Source organism: Rhodnius prolixus, unplaced genomic scaffold (assembly GCF_049639745.1).
Source record: "Rhodnius prolixus isolate KJV_2025 unplaced genomic scaffold, Rpr scaffold_2, whole genome shotgun sequence".
Taxonomy (NCBI): domain Eukaryota; kingdom Metazoa; phylum Arthropoda; class Insecta; order Hemiptera; family Reduviidae; genus Rhodnius; species Rhodnius prolixus.
In genome coordinates, this window is record NW_027411592.1 from 57,574,249 (window position 1) to 57,594,754 (window position 20,506).

Consider the following 20,506-nt stretch of genomic DNA (forward strand, 5'->3'; position numbering starts at 1 on the left):
AGGAGAGAGAAGAGATTTAGTTCTTCAGACCGCGAGGAAGTCGCGGGGCCACTGGCGATTCAGTCGGCGAGGAGTATTGTTAGGGATGTCAGAGGAGGCGAGAGACTGTACTAGAGGATTTGAGTTAGTAGAGAGAGCAGTATGGAATTTTTGGTATTTAGTCTTAGCTTGTTGGTCTATGAAGGGAATGTTGAGGTCGGTGTGAAGGGTGAGGTTAGTCACCGTAGAAAGTAGCGTCAGCTATCTGTTGGCAGTAGTTTTGACTGAAATGTTGGTTTGGCTGAACCCCAAACAGCTCTAGTCCCGTAAGTCCACATAGGTTTGAGAATAGTACTGTATATTAAGCGTTTGAGTTCAATGGGTAATTTGGAGCGTTGTCCAAGTAGCCTGTAGAGCAGTTTCGCACGTTTTGTCATTGCTTGTCTTTTAAGTCTAGTGTTGTGGGTTCCACGTGAGTCGCTTGTCTATGTAGAGCCCAAGGTAGCTAGCACCAGATCTGTATAAGGAAGAGGATTGCTGTTGAAGGTGGACAGGTGGACAGGAGCCTCGCCGGAAAGTAAACGTGGCATTTCTGTGAGTTCATTTTAATCCGCCACTTCTTTGCCCAGGATTCTATTTTATGTAAGTGTGTCCTGTAACTTGTATGAAGCTGATGAAGGATGTGTACTTGAAGCTAGTATGGCTGTGTCGTGTGCATATGTACAGAGTAGTGTAGAGGGTTGTACAGGTATGTCTGATGTCTGAGAACGGGCTCAAGTATACTCCCCTGCGGCACTCCCGCTCCCCACTGTGGAGAAAGAAGAGATTGCTGAGCCAGTACTGACTTGAAAGAATCTATCTGAAAGATAGGAGCGCAGAATGAGGTAGTATGTTGAGGGAAGATGCTTTTTTAGTTTGAACAGTAATCCAGGATGACAATCACGATCGAAAGCCTGTTTTCTGTCCAGTAAGCAATAACATCAACAATTTAATTTTTTCTTTGAATTTCCTATTTTTCTCTTTATTCCTTCCGGTTCAGAGGCAAAATTAATCAGCTGTTAATTAAGCTCGAAACCTTTAAAGGGGCGAAATTATTACTAATATGCGAACAATTTCAGCCTGTTGTTAACCGGGTCCCATTCAATTAGAAATTCTTATTAACCACGAGAAATGTGATTACATACGTCCTATTTATGGTAACTAATTATACCCATACGGTCTACACTGTTTAAATGAACCATCAAATGTAACCGGATAGGAGGACAAAGTGTGCACTCATACTCACACAAATCTATATGTATTTACACGACCTTTACGTGTGTGTATAGCTCGCGGTAATTGGATAAAATCTGCAGTTAATTTTCAGAGGCTGCAGTGTTACAGCCCTAATTATTACTGATATCTGATTGTTTGTATTTTAGATGTGTGTAGATGACAACTGTTCTATGTTCTCTGCGTGTCGTATAGCTGCTAGTGGTTTGCTTAATGGAAAATTATTTATGAATAGCATTTACGCTAATGGTTTATTGTAGTAGATATTCAGATTAGGGAAAAATCCTGACATATCTCTTTCTATACTCCATCTATCAGTCTATCTCCAACGGATGCAGTTGGAGAGGTTGGTATTGTTTGTGTACGAGGTGTGGTTATTAAATAACGAGACTGATGCTGCTACAGAAGAACTATGCATGCGCCTATATCCTAACGACCGACAGCTGTGCAGCGTAAAGCCTTCTCTTTCGATTGCAGCGTCTCACTTGTTTGTAGACAAAATCTGTCTGACCGGAACCGTCATTTGTGTAAGAGGTGTTAGTTTCGTTTTGCCGAAAACATGATACTACACAACGTAGTAGAGCAACGAATTGTTGTGAAATTTCACATCAAAACTTGGTAAAAACCGCTACTGAAACTTGATCTTATATTAAAAGAAGTTTATGGCGATGAATGTTTATCACGTGCGCAAGTTTTTGAGTGGTTCAAGTGGTTTCCAAGATGGCCGAGAAGACGTCGGAGATAATGACCGCCCGGGTTCGCCCTTCCACATCCAAAAACAGATGAAAATATTGATTATAATTAATCAACATTACTACCGTGAGGAGCTTGCTTAACTCCGTGAAAGAGTAAGGAAAAAACGACCCGATTTGTGAAAGAACAAGTCACGGGGTTCTCTCCATCAAGACAACCGGCGCCGGCTCAACACTGCATTGTCTGTCAAGACAACGTTTCTAGCCAAGTACAACATTCCAGTTTTAGGCCATCCGCCTTATTCGCCTGACCTGGCGAATTATGACTTTTATCTGTTCCCTAAAGTGAAATCTGCATTAAATGGAACATGATTTCTGTTAGTTGAAGCTGTTAAAGCTCACAGAAAAAGACTTCCAGCACTGTTTGGAACAATGGTAAATGGATAGGGGAGGGGTGTATATTGAAGGTGATAATAACTAAATATGTATAAATTTAAAATGAAATGTTTTTTTTACAGCAATAGTCTCGTTATTTAATAGCCACACCTTGGTGCTTGGTGCTTAAGAACGTTCCACGTCTTAGGATATCAGTCATTGTCTTCTATGCGGTGTGTACGCTGAAGGTGATTAGCTTTAATTGACATTATAATTGGTGAATGCCACTTCATTGTGTGGTGAACAGTGCTTTTAATTCCTTCACGAGAGCTTGTAATGGTTTTTCTTTTTTTCAAAAAAGATTATAGAGTTCTACCGGAAATACATTTGGTAAAAACATTTAGCGAGAACTAATACTGTTTAAAAAAAAAAAATTAAAAGAAAAGAAAATTGAAAAATTGTATGAAAAATTCTGAAGAGTTGAGGCGCCACGGTAGCCGAGCGGGTTAAGAGATTAGACCTGCAATGTTAATATGTATTGTTGGTTTAGTGGGTTCGATTCCCGGTGTCTAGGCCTTGGATTTTATTTAATGGTTAATAAGAGAGATTTATAGTAAAGTATGTTAGGCAGTTAAGAGACTAGACCCGCAATGCTAAGATGTATTGTTGGTTTAGTGGGTTCGATACTCGGTCTAGGCCTTGGATTTTATTTAATGGTTTAATATGAGAAATTTATAGTAAAGTATGTTTGGCAGTTAAGAGACTAGACCCGCAATGCTAAGATGTATTGTTGGTTTAGTGGGTTCGATACTCGGTCTAGGCCTTGGATTTTATTTAATGGTTAATATGAGAAATTTATAGTAAAGTATGTTAGGCGGTTAAGAGACTAGACCCGCAATGCTAAGATGTATTGTTGGTTTAGTGGGTTCGATTACCGGTGTCTAGGCCTTGGATTTTATTTAATGGTTAATAAGAGAGATTTATAGTAAAGTATGTTAGGCAGTTAAGAGACTAGACCCGCAATGCTAAGATGTATTGTTGGTTTAGTGGGTTCGATACTCGGTCTAGGCCTTGGATTTTATTTAATGGTTTAATATGAGAAATTTATAGTAAAGTATGTTTGGCAGTTAAGAGACTAGACCCGCAATGCTAAGATGTATTGTTGGTTTAGTGGGTTCGATACTCGGTCTAGGCCTTGGATTTTATTTAATGGTTAATATGAGAAATTTATAGTAAAGTATGTTTGGCAGTTAAGAGACTAGACCCGCAATGCTAAGATGTATTGTTGGTTTAGTGGGTTCGATACTCGGTCTAGGCCTTGGATTTTATTTAATGGTTAATAAGAGAGATTTATAGTAAAGTATGTTAGGCAGTTAAGAGACTAGACCCGCAATGCTAAGATGTATTGTTGGTTTAGTGGGTTCGATACTCGGTCTAGGCCTTGGATTTTATTTAATGGTTAATATGAGAAATTTATAGTAAAGTATGTTAGGCGGTTAAGAGACTAGACCCGCAATGCTAAGATGTATTGTTGGTTTAGTGGGTTCGATTACCGGTGTCTAGGCCTTGGATTTTATTTAATGGCTAATATGTGAAATTTACAGTAAAGTATGTTTGCTAGTCGCCTCCGTCCGCGACACCTAATTTGGTAGTTGGACGTAAAGCCCCGCCTGAAAAAAAATAGGCGAATTCTAAAGAGTTTTCTGGAGATTTTTGTTGTTTTTCTATTTCCACCAGAAGCTCCTTAATAAAATCACAGCTGCTTTAATTTCGTTAAAAAAAAATGCTAAAGTAAAATAAAAATACCTCGTTAATTTCATTGTATAATTAGTTTAAATTATCTAACTTTATTTTATTTTCTTTTATGAGAGAATTGCATCTGTACGTCCTGATGTCTTTTATACAAAGAAGAGGTGAGTTAGTTAGATTAGAATTTAGTAAGGCGTGGAAGAGTAAGCGGGGGAATGGAAGATGGTAAGAAACACCCGTTTTAGGGTGGTATATACGAGGTGGAGGGACACACCAACAAGAAGTTGTCGTTAAATAGGAAGGGAGTGGACGTCTCCAGGATCAGAGTGATGGAAAAGAGAGGGTTGAAGGCTTGGTTTAGCGAGAGAAAGAGAGATAGCTGCCAAGTCTTTGGGTATGTGTGGATGAACTGAGAGATGAAAATTACGTTTATCATGGCCATAGTGTTAGTGAGCTTGTGTAGAGTAGGTGGTGGAGAGGGGAGCAAAAGCAAGCCCGGTAACCCAGACATCCGCTTTCTCGGTCGTCTCTCTCGTCTTTTCCACCGACTTCCTCCTCCTCCGGGGGGAGGGTCTCTCCTGTGTAAGGCTTTCCCAAACTTAGTTGCTCTAACTCGATTACTTGACGCCATTGAGAGTCTTGAATACAGGCGCTGATGAGATGTCTATTTCATTTACCATCCCCAACTATATTCCTCTTCTCGCTTCTCCCTCCTATTTGCCCTGGCTTTTACTCATACCCTTGTTGTGTCTTGTTCATTGTGATGGTGTTAGTAGGTTGGTAGGGAATACACTTTCGGGGTAGAAGCTGTTTGAAAAGTAGATTTAGGAAAAAAGAAGGAAGAACCGGGAGAACCGGGAGAATGAAACAAACCTCCCTTTTCTATTTAGCGATGGCCAAAGTTTGTGGTTTGCGAGGAAGCTTTTATTTTTTTTTTAGATAGAATCAACTCTACGCAGAGTTATGTAGAGGTTGTAAAGTTCCTTGGGATATATTTGTCTATTCCGGTATCATCCAAAATAGTTCGAGAATATCGAGGGTGACGGAATAAGGGCTACTTCAAAACTAAATTCAGCGACAGCTGAAGATACATTCATGGGCCTTCTAACGGTGTGTCGGCATTGTAGTGGACCAGTAGGCTTCCCATTTCCACAAAGACAAAGTGGGGAGTCAAGTTTTATTCCAACTTGTGGGCATAACTCTCTTATCTGGCTTTTCCACGCTTCCTAGTTCGTCTCACGTTTCCCTTACAGTTTTTCCGGCTTTCCAGTGAGAGTTGTTCTTGAAAAGTCTTATCAACTTACCATTTCTACTCCCTCTGAAGCCTGGTATCTCTCCCACAGTTTCCCCCACTCCCTTTTCTTGGCCAGTACATGTAAGTGGATATTTGCAAAACTACGCGGACTTAGCGAACACAATGGCAAATTTTAGCTCCTATGGACACAGTCCTTTACACATGCAGATACTGCCCTTTTTTTCTTTTTTTTTTTTTTTGCAAGACGCAAGTAGATAAGGTGTTTTTTTAGTCAATTCCTGTTTAACCTAAAAATCTCTTCCAAATCATCGTCTCTGGCAAAATGTAGAGTGTTCCAGGGATTGTTTATTGGCTCAGTATTGTTTTCTGTATATGTAGGGTGACATTGCTAAGGTCTTCAAAAAGTTGCAAGTATACCTATATATTTTTGGACCGCAACCTAGAAATTACAAACTAAAACAGGAGCTTAGGAGGCCGTTTCCTCAACCTTGGTCCAGGGGATCAATTCACCCTCGCCTGTGCATTTGACCATAATTCTCATAGACTTATCTAGTTTTAACAAGCTAGAAAGATGTATTAGACTTCCCTCTCCGTTTGATAAGGTGGTTTTAAAAACCACCAATTGCTTGGCGTCACACAAAAAAAAAGATGAGTCTGTCCTTGCTTATCCCTCCTCAGACTTGAGATATCAAAGTTTTGTCCTCGGCTAAGTTACTTCATCACTTTATGAAGGTTCTCTATTGACCTGCATGCATGACTTGGCTCCAAGGATCATTCTATTATACATATATTAAATAACTGAAAGTAGTATCAGTATCTTAGTACATAGTTTCATATATCCTCAAGTCACGTCGTATATACGTAATAACAATTCAGCAATATAGTAAGCAAAAAAATTTAATTTGATTATACTACGAAAGTTCGTCTTTCTTAATAATAAGAAATTTATGTTCAAAAAATAAAATTTGTAAATATTTTTCTTTATTAAAAGAAATAAAAATGAAAAAAACAAATACGAAAATACAAAAAAAATAGGCGGAAATGAAACAAAAGAACGAAAGTCGCCTAAAAATTAATGGCTGACATGTTGATGAAAAAACGGGCTGTGTTATTCATCATACTCGTCAAATATTTCTTAACAAAAACGAAAAAATGTTCTAAAATTATTTGTGCAGTACAACTTCCGGCAATATCTGTTGGCAAAGAGGTCTCCTTGCTTCTTTTTATTTTTTATTTTTTTTAATAATATGAGCTCTTTAAAATTTTACTCTTTAAAAGAGAGCTTAGCTTACAGATGGTGAATTTTGTCAACGATCGCTACTTATCGGAAATAGATTAATATTTTTGAATTGGAGGCCGGCACTGAAAAAAAGCTCCGGGCGCCAATAACCTTAGATGTTGACGCGTCTTAAATCATTAAAAAAAAAAAAAAAAATATTGTATTGTACCGCCGAAGCGAGTACATTTGCTAAAATGCTACAGAGAACCCATAAAAAAAAAAATGTAATATCAGTTCCTATCTAAAAATCCTATCTAAAAACGGATAAAAAAAAATACAAATTTTGTATCAGTGGAACATAATGCAGTAGGAGCTCACTGCAAGTGCTTGGTGAAAAGATATATTCAGATTGGAAGAAACAGTCAGCCAATCAGAAGTAATAGTATTTTGCCCGGTACGATTCCTGTTTCGCATTGGCTAAGTTGAAAAATGGGCAAAATGGAGAAGTTCCAGGTATTTGATGTTTTGATTGGTTGGTATTTACTACCAATAAATTTATAACCTTCCCTTGTAGATTCCATGACGAGCTCCTTTACAAACATGTTCTACTGATACTAAAAGTGAATGTTATCATAATTTTAGATTTGGAATATTGGCCAAATTTCGTAATTTCCTAGGTTTATCTGGGTTTTTTAAAGTTTAATTGATGCCTAAATGATCCCATTAGACCAGACTTCAATTAAATATTAGTTTTTATTTAATTTTAAGTATGTACACAATAAAAGTCATGAATGCTACGTCGATTTCAAATACATGACATCAAAAATAAATAAATAAATAATAAAAATAATGCTATCCCTTCTATTCTTATTAAATTTTTTAAACATCTTCTATCTATTTGTATTGTGTTTTAAATTTCGAGTCTTGGAATAAAGAGGGATTCTTTTCTTGTTTATGAAAAGCCGGAGGCTGTAAGAGAAAATAATTTTTCATTTTCATTATGTTTAAGAGAAAAAAATTTTTTTTAAAGAAAAAAAATATATAATATTCTATCATTAAAATTATTATCCTTAGCTTGTTATAGTTAATTAATATTTTTCAGGACTTTATTCACCGTTACACGGGAACTGTTTTTTTTTTTTATTTTTTTTTTTATTTTTTTTTTTGTAACCCTAGAAAATAAATTGTATAAAAAAAGGCTAATTGCGGGAGAAAGAGCTACAATTTTTAGCCTTCAGCAGTTTTCTGGGAGATTCTTCCTTGTTCCAAAAAAATTCTGGTAGGAATATCCACAGGACCTTTCTCTTACTACTTACTATTTTCACAAATTTTTTTTCTTCGAATCCAGAAATTATGGGTCATATTTTACTCTTACTCATTTTAGGATAAATCTACGATCGATTTCTTATCTTAGAAGTTGATAGAATCCAATTTTTATAGGAAAAAAATGTTTTTGAGATGAAATTTGGTAAATTGGAAAAAGGCGCTCCTCCCCTTAAGTGGTTCTAGTGGGAATTATATCGCCCTAAGGCGCACCACCAAGCCTTGGTAGAGAAGAAATAGCATGCTAATCTAAGTCTCCACACTTAGAGTCGTAGGCAGGACTAGGCGTAACCATCAAGCCATGGTGGAGAAGAAATAGCATACTAATCTAAGTCTCCACAATTAAAGTCGTAGGCAGAAAGTAGCTACTATTTACATTCCATGACCAAGGTAGGTGACACTCAGCAGAGTGTTTAGCTCTTGGATCCCAAAGCGGGAATCAAAAGATTCGTGTCCAGCTGCTGAGTCCCTTAGATTTTTCTCTTCCTAGGAGCTTCGTACGAGTTCATTGTCTGGTAACAGGAAAACCTTTTCTAGAGATAGGCCTTAAATACACAAAATAAATAAATAACCGCCCTTTTTTTGGGGGGGTGGAGAGATTCAAAGTTTTTCCCACCAATTCTTTTTGCGTATTATCGCCTCTAGTCTTCAAATACTTAGAGGTCACCTACCGTGAACTAGTTCATCTAGACTTGGCAAATTCTCGGTTAGGGTTAGAGAGAGTTGTTTTTCTGTGCCTTGGTGCACTAAATGGCTTAGGGCTAGGACAAGTCAGCATGTATCAGTCTAAGACCCGTGGACTAGTTACTAGCTGGATATAATAAGCAAGGGAGATGCGACTATAGACATCAGAGCCTGGTGCAAATAGGACTTCAATGTCGGCATGATGGCTCTCAGTAATTCTTAAGACTATTGAGTTTAAAACTCTAAAGGCTGCTTGGTGGATATGTGCAGACAAGAATGCTGCAGCCCTCCAAAGAAAAAAACGCTCCAGAACTCCGCTACGTTAGCCCAAGATTAGCAACCATCCCAGACTAGAAACTGTTTTGCTACCTTTTCGTGAGACCACCACGTTCATGGAATGTAAACAGTTGCTACTTCCCGCCTACGACTCTAAGCGAGGGGACACCCTCTTTTTCTGCTTCTTCTCCAAGTCTCAGTCTCAGGATGCTATTTCTTCTCCGCCATCTTCTTGAAGGTACCAGATGATGAACATCTTCATCCTAACCTCCTCCATGGTTAAGCACACTTTTCTCTTCTTCTTCCACAGAATCTTATGGGGGACCCAAACCAAAATGGTGGGTATATCCTGCGATGTATTTTAGTATAAGAATGCTTTTCCATTCTTAGCCATCTTCTTTCAGGCCTCCCACTCCATGCCATCTGGGGATGTCTAGATAATTAAAGAAAAAAATAAATAGAGCAAAAATATTATTAACCCATTAAATTGCCAAACAGAACATCTGGCTGCCATTTAATTTCTCAGTGGGTTATTAGAAATGAATATTTTTTTTAAAACAAATCAGTAGTGAGGGGGCATTAATATAAAATTTTCTTCCCTTTTCCTCGATATTTATTTCTGTATTTTCCTAATGATTAGAAAATCCCTTTGTGTGGGGGTCATCCGCGTTCTATATATTTTTTTTTCTGTCTGTTTTCCACTTCTTCATTTTTTTCTCATCTGTTTTTCAAAAGTATGATTCATTCCGCTTCCCTCTCCCGTTGTAATCCGGGATTCTGTTCCACTCTTTCATCTTCTTTTTAATTAGTTTTATAGCGTATATATATATATATCTCTTTAACAAAAACTTACAGTTTAAAATGTTAAGTATAAGGGTTGATTAAACGCCAAAAGGTACACAAATCAGCAAGTACCCAACATTTCATTAATACTTCATTAATATTTAAGTAATTCTACTGCATTAATTTTCATTAATATTTTTTTGAATTTATTAGATGTTTCACAGACCCTTATGCTGGCCATTTTAATCTACAAAATATTTGTTCAAGTAGAACACCATTTAACTTAGATTGACTGTAATATCTAATCAACAAACTATTAATCACAGGTTAAAAAGAAAAACTTTATTAAAAAAAATAAAAAAAAAATATGAGGCTAGAAAATTCAAAAACTTTTTTAAAAAAATGCTTACACCAACATTCATCAATGATTTCATTTATTTATTTTTATTTTTAAATAAAAATCGTTGGTTTAAGTTCATTCTTCGATTAAAGTAATTGTTATTTTATGTTGTAGTCAAACGTTTGTAATAATAGGTAATAATTAATCTGGCTTTATCGCAAATAATATAGTTTTCTTCAATTACATTCTCAATCTAGGTCTTCCCACAGTATTATATATTTGGAATATAAGATAAATAAGATATGCATATTTTTATGACAGCTAACATAATTATTCCAGTATTTTACTATAAGTAAAATTAGAGGGACTACATTAAATTACAATTGAGAAATGAATAATTATTGTTGAATAATTTACTTGATATTACCTACGCGTTATTTGTGCTCACAAATACTTCGGAAAGACGAATTCTAGACTGAAATATTGTTTTAAATCCGTGATTCAAATTTAAATAGTAGCCGACTCTACTTAGTCTTTTTCTACTTTAACGTGCATGTACATACTCGTACATACATGTGACTACTCAGAATAAATAGCATAATAAAGATAAATCAGAAGAATAATTTGGAATAAAGCTAAAATAAAGTACCTATTTAATTATGAAGATATAATATAAATTTTATCATAATTAGAACAAAAAAATAAAATATTATGAATGAACAAAGGGAAGGGATTAGCTATGCGGTTAGCGTATTGGATTCCCACGTGGAGGTTCCGGGTTCGAATCCAGCTGCAGACCCTTAGATTTTCTCTTTCTAAGAGCTTCTTACAGCTCACTGTCCGGGTGATGGACAGTGTTGTCTGTAACGAGAGAACACTGTCCGGAGGCCGGCAGTGCACTGAAAAAAGCTCCGGGCGCCAATAACCTTAGATGTTGAAGCGATTTAAATCATAAAAAAAAGAAAAAGAAAATGAATGAACTGGCCAGCATAAGGGTCTGTGAAACATCTAATAAATTCAAAAAAATATTAATGAAAATTAATGCAGTAGAATTACTTAAATATTAATGAAGTATTAATGAAATGTTGGGTACTTGCTGATTTGTGTACCTTTTGGCGTTTAATCAACCCTTATACTTAACATTTTAAACTGTAAGTTTTTGTTAAAGAGATTTTTGTACCTTTTGGATAGATTTTCCTTTTTGTATGATCTGCTTTACAGATTTTATTAAAATTGGGAATAATAAATTTTAATTGTATCATTATAACCTGAAAAGGTGTTAAGTCGGAGTTACTACCACTGGAGAGATCTTTTTAAAGAATGATTATAGTTGCGGTCCCCAAACCATCCTCAATAACAATTTTTTTGAGAAAGCATTTTGAATAAAATAGGAAGGTAATTTGTACGTAAATAGCAAAATTAAACTGCGATTTCAGTTCTTCCCTTTAAGAGGAGTAAGAAAAATAAACTGCGATTACAGTACTTCTTTCTAAAAGGCAAAGAGGCAAAGATTTTGAATCGAACGACAATTCATTCATGTAAATCGGTTCACTCATTGATAATTTTAACGATTGCAGTACTTCCTCTTAGTACGTGTAAGAGCATGATGGCACTTCACAGCCACGTAGAGGAGCTTTGATCACTTCTTCATGCTAAATTTTATCAAAATCGGACTAAGCGTTATAGAAATATTGGTAATAATAGTTTTAGAAAGGGCCTTACCTGGGTGGGGCAAACTCCCCTCCTTATGAGGCACAGCGTCGAGACTTTTAAAGTGCAAATCTGTACAAAATTTCGATTCGAATGACACTTCATTCATGAAAATCGGTTCACGTTTCGATAATTTGAAACGATTGCTATACTTCCCCTTAACAAGTGTAAGAGCAGATCGTCGTTTTAATGTTACGTAGGGGAGCCCTAACCCTGTCATCCTACCAAATTTTATCAAAATCGGGCTAAGATTTACAGAGTAATTAATGATAATAATTTTGGAGGGGGCCTTACATAAAAGGGGCTAACTCCTCTCCCATTCCATGTACAGCGTCGAGACCCCCAAAAGGCACATCTACATAAAATTCCGAATCGAATGATACCTCATTCATGAAAATCGGTTCACGCGTTTAGGCGCTACGTTGTTTACAAAAAAGGTAACAACAACAACAAGAAGAAGAAGAACAAGAACAAGAACAAGAACAAGAACAATTTTTGAAAATGCCGTTTTTGCTCATTTTCAGCATCTTTTTTCTCAAAATCTATCAAATCTAGGTTGTTGCAAAAAAATTACAGTCATAAAGGAGGATTTGCCCTATATTATGAAGAAAATTTGGGAATTTTATCTTTTATAGAAAAAGAGAAAAAAATTGTCAAAGTTGGGTGTTTTTCAACGTTACACTTTTTCGTGCACTTTTTGATGATCAACCCTTATACAACTGTCCTACCGGACAGTTTTAATACAGAACTATGTATACATTTTTTTTAAGGAAGGTTTTTTTCTTGATTTTTTTTTCAATTATCTGTTTTTCATAGAAGGGCAAAGTTCACTTCTTTTAACCTTAAAAGTTAGTAATAAAAAAAAATCCTCACGACCCTTTAAGATGATTATTACATTTTTTTAATATTTATTAATTAATTAATGAAAGCATAGATTAATTCACGCTTTTGAATGAAAAATTAATTAATTTATTCGTTCTTTATTTATTTATTTTTTTTTTGTATTTAAAATCAGGAAAAAATACTATTTAGTAGGTCAGAAATATGAATCCAATAATTTCTATTCTAAGAATAATCCAGGTACCATTCTTTCTATCTTTGCTGGTGAGCCTGCAATCGTACCTCCTCATTTCGCTTTTAGCAGGCTCTTCAAACGCACATCAACCACTTGCTGGATTGGTCTTAGCTAAGTAATGGCAAATCAGAACCAAATCAAAATATATAGTATTTATTCTCAGACGAAAAATCCTACCTCCCATCTTCATCGACCAAAACTCCGGTGGACCAACTGGTGGACAAAGTACGCTAACCTTGGACTGTACCTAGAAGCAAACGGTTGACATGGAATCCCGCCAGACTAGACTGGAAAAGACAAGAAACTTACCCAAACGCTACAAAACTTCTCGCCAGACTACTGGACAAACGTTCGAAACTTAACCTACACAACAAAAGACTCTTATATCTACTGTTACTGCGACCTATTTGGCGTCATACGTCATCGAAGTATAGGGGATCGACTAACCGTTCCACCACTCTACGCATCTAGACATTACAGTCAAAAATACTTCGAAAACTTCTTAAAGCTCCGATCTATATTTCAAACCTCACCATCCATGATGACCTCAAAATCCCTTTTTGTAAAAGATCTTGCGAAAACTCGTTCTTCAATGTTTCTTCCTCTACATCAGCTCTTTCTAATCCTTTAATTGGTCACCTATCCACTTCCGCGATATCAGGTAATCCTCCAAAGAGATTGAAGAAGAGAAGGTGGTATCGAGATCTACTCTTGCTGTGTTTAACCCCAGGACACATCACCCAGCACTTCTGTGCCCCCCCTCCATTCCTGGCCAGTCGATCAGCTATTTCATTCTCCTTAATCCCCACAAGACCCGGCACCAATTCCAGCCGAACTTTATTGTGCCAAGCCAGTAGTTCTAGAATTTTTCTGCATTCCCAGACCAGGGAAAAGGTCATTCTGAAGGAAACAATGGCCTTCAGTGCAGCCTGGCTGTCCGAAAAGATACAGAACTCCCTATTTCTAGGTTCCATACACAGGTTTTCCTCAGCACATATTTTAATCGCAAAGACCTCGGCCTGGAAGACGGTGGCGTATCTCCCAAGAGATCTTTTAATGAGTACCTCGGGTTTAACCCTATACACTTCAGCCCCAGTCCCACAGTCCATCTTGGAGCCATCGGTAAACCAAATGCCTCTCTTCCTGTACTGCTTCATCCAGTTCACCCTCCAATCAGTCCTCGATCTGAGAAACACCTGAAATGGAGTCTGGAAACTGTGTATATAGGAAAGATACTGTCTCCCGCCATGCAATAGAAAAAAGTGAATTTACTTATTATAATTCCTCTAAAATACTATTTCAGTGCAAGTTACGATTCTTTACTTTTTACAGGAAGTGTCAGTTAATATATTGAAAATACGTTTCGAAATTCTGTGTTTGAGGATAATTTAATGCCCAATTGACGATCGCAGAATTGAGTAAACATAAAATTAAACCAAATAAATAAATAAAATACATTTCACTATCTAACTTTTTTTTTTAGTGACAGATATATTTTTTATTGATGTGTATAAAATTGGTACAGTAGTGAGCAAGTATATATACATAGAATATTTTATTAATAAAAGTTTTTTTCTAAAGCTGTGCGTGGGGTGGTAAAGGATTGAATATGATGTGGTGATGATTGGATCTTGAACGATTTCTGTTCTCTATCCAGCCAAACCACCCCTCTGCAACATCTCGTTACTTTGGGACTAGCTATACATAATTCAATATATTTGGTGTTCTTCGCTTCGTCTTCGTTTTTCTCTTTCTTTCTTTTTATTGATGATAGTGTCGGAGCGAGTGTAATATAATAGGGAATTTCTGGAATAAGGGGAATGATGTTAGTACGTAGACACACACACACACACACACTTTTAGAAATATATATATATTTAGCACTACATACACACATAATATTATTGCTGTATTAGTGAGTGACGATATTAATTTCTTGGGATGGCGTTTGCCAGTGCCACACATATATATATATATTACGAGGCCACCATTCTCCACACCAGAAACACACAAGCTACTGTTCCAGCCACCCACAGCATCCCTGGGAACCGCCGCTCTCTTTAGTTCAGAAGAGAAGAGCTGCTGTGCTCATTGCCTGGGACCCAATATAACCTCCCGTGCCCAATTTCCTCTACTAAACTTAATTACCGTTGAAAACCACAGCCACTCAAATCTCCCATCTCCACTGCGCGGCTATACCTTCCACCCCCCACCCACCCGCCCCCCCCACCACCACCACCAGATCCGCCTGCACATACATACGTACGTACGTACATGCACACACACACCAAAACGTGGTTCTATGTTATCATCTATCCCAATTTCCTCGTTCCTTTCTCACGTCATCACCAGGTCTGACTATAATGAAAACTCGTACACACAAATACTAATCTCAATGTATAGTATAAAGTCTTGTTTCTCTTAATTTTTTAAAATTTTTATTTTATATTTTTTCCGTATTACTGTTGAAAAGGGCGCCACGGTAGCCGAGAAGTTAAGAGACTAGACCCGCTATGCTAAGATGTATTGTTGGTTTAGTGGGCTCAATTCCCGGTCACTAGGCCTTGGATTCTATTTAATGGTTAATTATGAGAAATTTACAGTAAAGTATGTTAGGCGGTTAAGAGACTAGACCCGCAATGTTAAGATGTATTGTTGGTTTAGTGGATTCGATTCCCCTGGTCTATGCCTTGGATTTTATTTAATGGTTAATAAAAGAAATTTACAGTAAAGTATGTTTGCCTCCGTCCACGACACCTAATTGGTAGTTGGACGTTAAGCCCCGCCTGAAAAAATAGGCGATTACTTTACTACTATTGAGGAAAAGTATTAAGATACTACAATTTTCTCTAAACTTGTCTTCTTATCGCAAATATCCGTTTATTAAAAAAATTACCAGAAGTTGAAACTCAATATTTCAATTTAGTTATCACCAAATAGACCTGATTTTGTGATATGGCGATAAACATACTTCAACCGAAAGTATAATTTTATATTATTAAAAGAATATTTTTCACCCTTTTTCCAATTTTTTGTTTTGTTTTTCCATGAAAAATGGTCTCATAGATTTTCTTTTGTATAACACGTACAGATCTATAAATTTAGGAGATTTCTATAAGTTAAGAGGGGATAGATTTTTCAGTAGCAGGTACCGCACTATTATATATTATTATTCTTTATTTTATTTTTTCCTTCCTACTTCGACTGCTTCGTCCATTAGCAAGCAGCCTTTGATACCTGTTTTTTTTTTTTTTTTTTTTTTTTTTTTGGAACGTATTCCGCACGCGTTTATGAGAACATATATTCCAGTTACTTACCTGTGGAAAGTCCAGCAAAAACCTTAGCCAGCAAAGTTTGGGCGGAGTCTCAGACGTTGGGAATTGATTCCATTTGTCTCCACTTACATCATCGACTCCTAGTCGAGAAGAGAATGTATGAAATCATGGAACATTCCACCATCATCATCAATATTATTATTACTATTATTATTATTATTATTATTACTATTATTATCAAGTTCAAGTTTAATTACTACAAATTTCATTACGGTAACAAAAAGAAAAGTTAAATAATTTATTTTTATTTTACCAAGGAATTTTGATAAGTTTTTTGTAACTAAAAGAAGTGATATAATTTTTATTTTTACTTAAATGTATATTTATTATATTTATTTAAATCATTGCAAACATTAATATTGTAATAATTTATCATAATCAACCTCATGATATTATTAACTTTTTATTTTCATATTATTATTTTTTTTTACTTTTTAGTATTACACTTTCTGTAATCTCAAGTATGTTTTAAGTTCATTTCAAAGTAAATTTCCTTTCCATAAATTGATATGTAAAATCTTTTTTGTTTCTCCTTAAATTTAATTTCAATTTAAAGGTTGTGTGTAAAATCATTATGTTATTATAATCTAGATGATAGTGACAAACTCTTGTAAAAAAGTTTAACTTTTGTACAATAAAGATTATTATTATTATTATTATTATTATTACTATTATTATTAGTAAAAGTAAAGTAAGTGCCTATTTTTTCAGGCAGGCTTTACGTCCAACTACGTACTATAATGTATTCAGTAAAGTGATAATTCCTTATCTACCGCTATAATACATTTAATACATTAACCATACCGTTAATACATTAACGCGGCCATACCAAAATCTAAGGCCTAGACCTGGGGAATCGAACCCACTAAACCAACAATACATCTTAGCATTGCGGGTCTAGCCTTTTAACCGTCTAACGTACTTTACTGTAAATTTCTTTTATTAACCATTAAATAAAATCCAAGGCTTAGACCGTGGGGAATCGAACCCACTAAACCAACAATACATCTTAGCATTGCGGGTCTAGCCTTTTAACCGTCTAACGTACTTTACTGTAAATTTCTTTTATTAACCATTAAATAAAATCCAAGGCCTAGACACCGAGAATCGAACCCACTAACCAACAATACATCTTAGCATTGCGGGTCTAGCCTCTTAACCGATCACTATTTTTACTATTACTATAATTATTATTACTATTATTATTATTTATATTATTATTAATTATTCCCATCAACATGTAAATTCATTCATAAATTGCATTGCTCAACTAGCCTCCGGACAGTGCTCTCTCTCTCTACTGACAACACTGTCCATCACCAAACAGTGAACTGTAAGAAGCTCCCTAGGTAGAGAGAGAGAAAAAAAAAATTAAGGGTCAGCAGCTGGATTCGAACCTATGACCTCCGCGTTGGAATCTAAAATTAGCAAAAACCACTGAGCTCCTTTTAGAGCGGTTCTTAGGTGAGATAAGGATACTTGCTAGTAGTAAACTAAGAATTTCATTGACTTTTTCTGCCATATTTTTAAAATGGAATTAAAACTAGTCACAGACCATATTTTTCCAGTTGCAGCTAAAAATGGAATAATTTGATGCCCTGTTTAAACATTTTTATGGTATGCATAAGTTCCTATTGTGCTCTAGAATGATTGTAGGATGCTGCTGAGTTTTAGGGAAGAATAATCTCTGCTGACAGCGTTATTTAATTTTTTTCACCACTCTTTATTAAAGAGTTTTTTGGGGGGGGGGCGATAGGTATTAATCTACACCTTCTTCTACTTGAGAAGATATAGAGTGGGAAAAGTGGAGTTTGTGGTCCATGGTTTGGGGGGGGGGGGGGGTAAAACTTCTTGGGGAACAGCATTTTGGGTGTGATGATTGCAAAAATTTTGTATAGGTTGACCTCAAATCAAACTTCCACCCGTACATCATCATACTGTGGTGGATTTAGAAAGCGACGACATCATCGTCAGTTTTTTTTTTTTTGCTGCTGCTGTTGTTGTTGTTTGGCATTGTTGGTGGAGTGAGAGGATTGTCATGCGTTAGGCATCATCATGTTGTAAAAAGAGTTTGTTATTCACATGGCGATGCCTGTATGATTGTGTATTGTGAAGTGGTGGTTTGGTTGAAATTGAAAAATCAATGTCAGCCCGGTGGATGATGCTGTTGTGGCTCATCTGAATTGGAGAAATTCTTCAATATATTTATGTCGTTCGCTTTTCTCGTCCTCCAACATCTCTTGTACCGCCCCCAATGGTTCTTTTTTTTGGTTTGAGTAAAGTGGTACTGAAAAATAGACATACAAACACACATACATTATGCGATGTTCGCCGACAGTCGTACCACTAATGTCTGAACTAAACTTTTAGGTTTTTAAAGTTTGTACCCACTTTTCTTCAGCATCACAATTTGAATTCTTTTGATATGAGTAGAAAATTTAGACGTTTCACAAACAACCCTGTCTAATACAGGTAACCGGAAGAAAACTTACAATGAACGTAATATCCTGTTTCCATCTTTCCATGACATCTAATACTTCCACAATTTTTTTTGACTGTGCGACTGTGGGCGCACAGTGAACTACGTATGTTCTAACAAAAGGAAGATACAGAAAAGCGTAGAAAGTAAAGCAAAGCGTACACTATTTCATATAAATATAACGAGAATCATCGCGGAGGGCGGGGGGTGAAGAGGGGCTAAGGGGGGAAAAATGGAGTTTTTCCCTTTGAAATCTAATTTATGCATTCTTCTGTCTTTGTCTGTCATTCTGTCGCTCCGTTCTTCATTCCTTTCTACCTTCGCTTCGGATTGTTATGGATTTCTCTTTAGACCTACTGACATCTTATTTATTCCTTTATTATAATACATAAGAATACAAAAAAAAAAAAATAATTAAAACTGAGTATAAAGATTGATCGTCAAAAAAGTGCACAGAAAAAGCGTAACGTTGAAAAACAACGCAACTTTGATATTTTTTTTTCTCGTCTTCTATAAAAGATAAAATTCCCAAATTTTCTTTAAATTATAGGGAAAATCCTCCTTTATAACTGTAATTTTTTTTTTTTTTTTTTGCAACAACCCAGATCTAATTGATTTCGAGAAAAAAGTTGTCTGAACATGAGTAAAAAACGGCATTTTCAATAAATGCTTTATTGTTGTTGTTCTTCTTCTCCTTGTAATAATTAGGGATCTATTTTAAAATATTGCTAGAAATATTTATGCTGCTATTTTTAACAATCATGTAAATGTTAGCGTCGAATTGCTTTAAAAAAACATTTACAACCATTTACAAGATTCGTCTAAATAATGGCGAATCAAAACTAACGTTACCCAAATCAAAGTATATAGTATTTACTCTAAGACGAAAAAATCCTACCTCCCATCTTCTTGAACCAAACTCCTGTTCCATCTGTGTGCAGTACGCTACCTTAGAGTGTACCTAGTAGCAAACGGTTGACATGGAATCCCCCAGACTAGACTGGAAAAGACAAGAAACTAACTAAACGCTACAAAACTTCTCGCCAGACAACTGGACAAACGATCTAAGCTTAACCTACATAACAAAAGACTCTTTATACCTACTGCGAACTATTTGTTCATACGACGTCGAAGAATGGGGATCGTCTAAACGTTTCAACACTCAAAGTCAACTCCCAATCATTGCATGCAAATATTCAACGGGAAATTCTTATTGCTCCGTTTTGTGTTTTGTCATTTGCATCTAACCACACTAGCCATAACAATCACAAAATCTCTTTTCGTCAAACTCTTCTTAAATTTCCTTCCACTACAGCAGCTCATTCTAATCTCTTAATCAAACAATAATATCATCTTCTTCTGCAAACTAGATAATCCTCCAAGGAGATTGATAGCTCTAGCGACCAATTATTATCTAACCAATAATAAGTGATAACGATAATTATGATAACACCTTCTGTTGTCCAACAATCCTGGTATTCTGTTATCATGTAACACAGTTAATTGCGGAAGTTGAAAATTTTATCAGTCATTTAGAATAATAATTTTAATTTTAAATATTTTAAATAGGAGCTCAAACAGGTTAATTAATTTTTACTTTTATTTTTTTCAGGTAAGAACAGTGAGACATGTTGAATTAATCAGGTGAACAGTGCTGTAAGAGGTAACAAGTTGATTTTATTTTACATTTAGCTTGTAACTCCTCTTTTAGTAGGTGCTTTGCAGGAAGAATAGGAATCTTCTTGCAATCTTCCTTGACAAGCCTAAACCTCTTCTCATAAACCCCCCACACTCCGCAGAGTCTTGTCCTGGTGCCACTGGAATAATAGCTGTTATCTGCGCCGATTTGCTGTTGTACACTCTCTTGTAGTTGTTTTTCGTGACCTTAACATTCTCTTGTAGTTTACTTTTCGTGTCTAAAAAGCTGACTATGGTCACAATAGCGGCCCTGGAGTTAACC

General features: G+C 35.9%; 1 protein-coding gene across 4 annotated transcripts in view; it reads left to right on the forward strand.

Moving 5' to 3' along the window:
* LOC141450051 (Krueppel-like factor 7) overlaps window positions 1–20,506 on the forward strand; it is a 710,120-nt gene that overhangs the window by 525,231 nt on the left and 164,383 nt on the right. Inside the window, exon 3 of one of the 4 annotated variants that reach the window (XM_074120071.1) lies at window positions 20,159–20,209. The exons of the other annotated variants lie outside the window; for them this stretch is intronic. The gene's annotated coding sequence lies outside the window, so the exon portion shown is untranslated. The remainder of the gene's footprint in view (window positions 1–20,158; window positions 20,210–20,506) is intronic. 4 annotated transcript variants of the gene reach the window in all.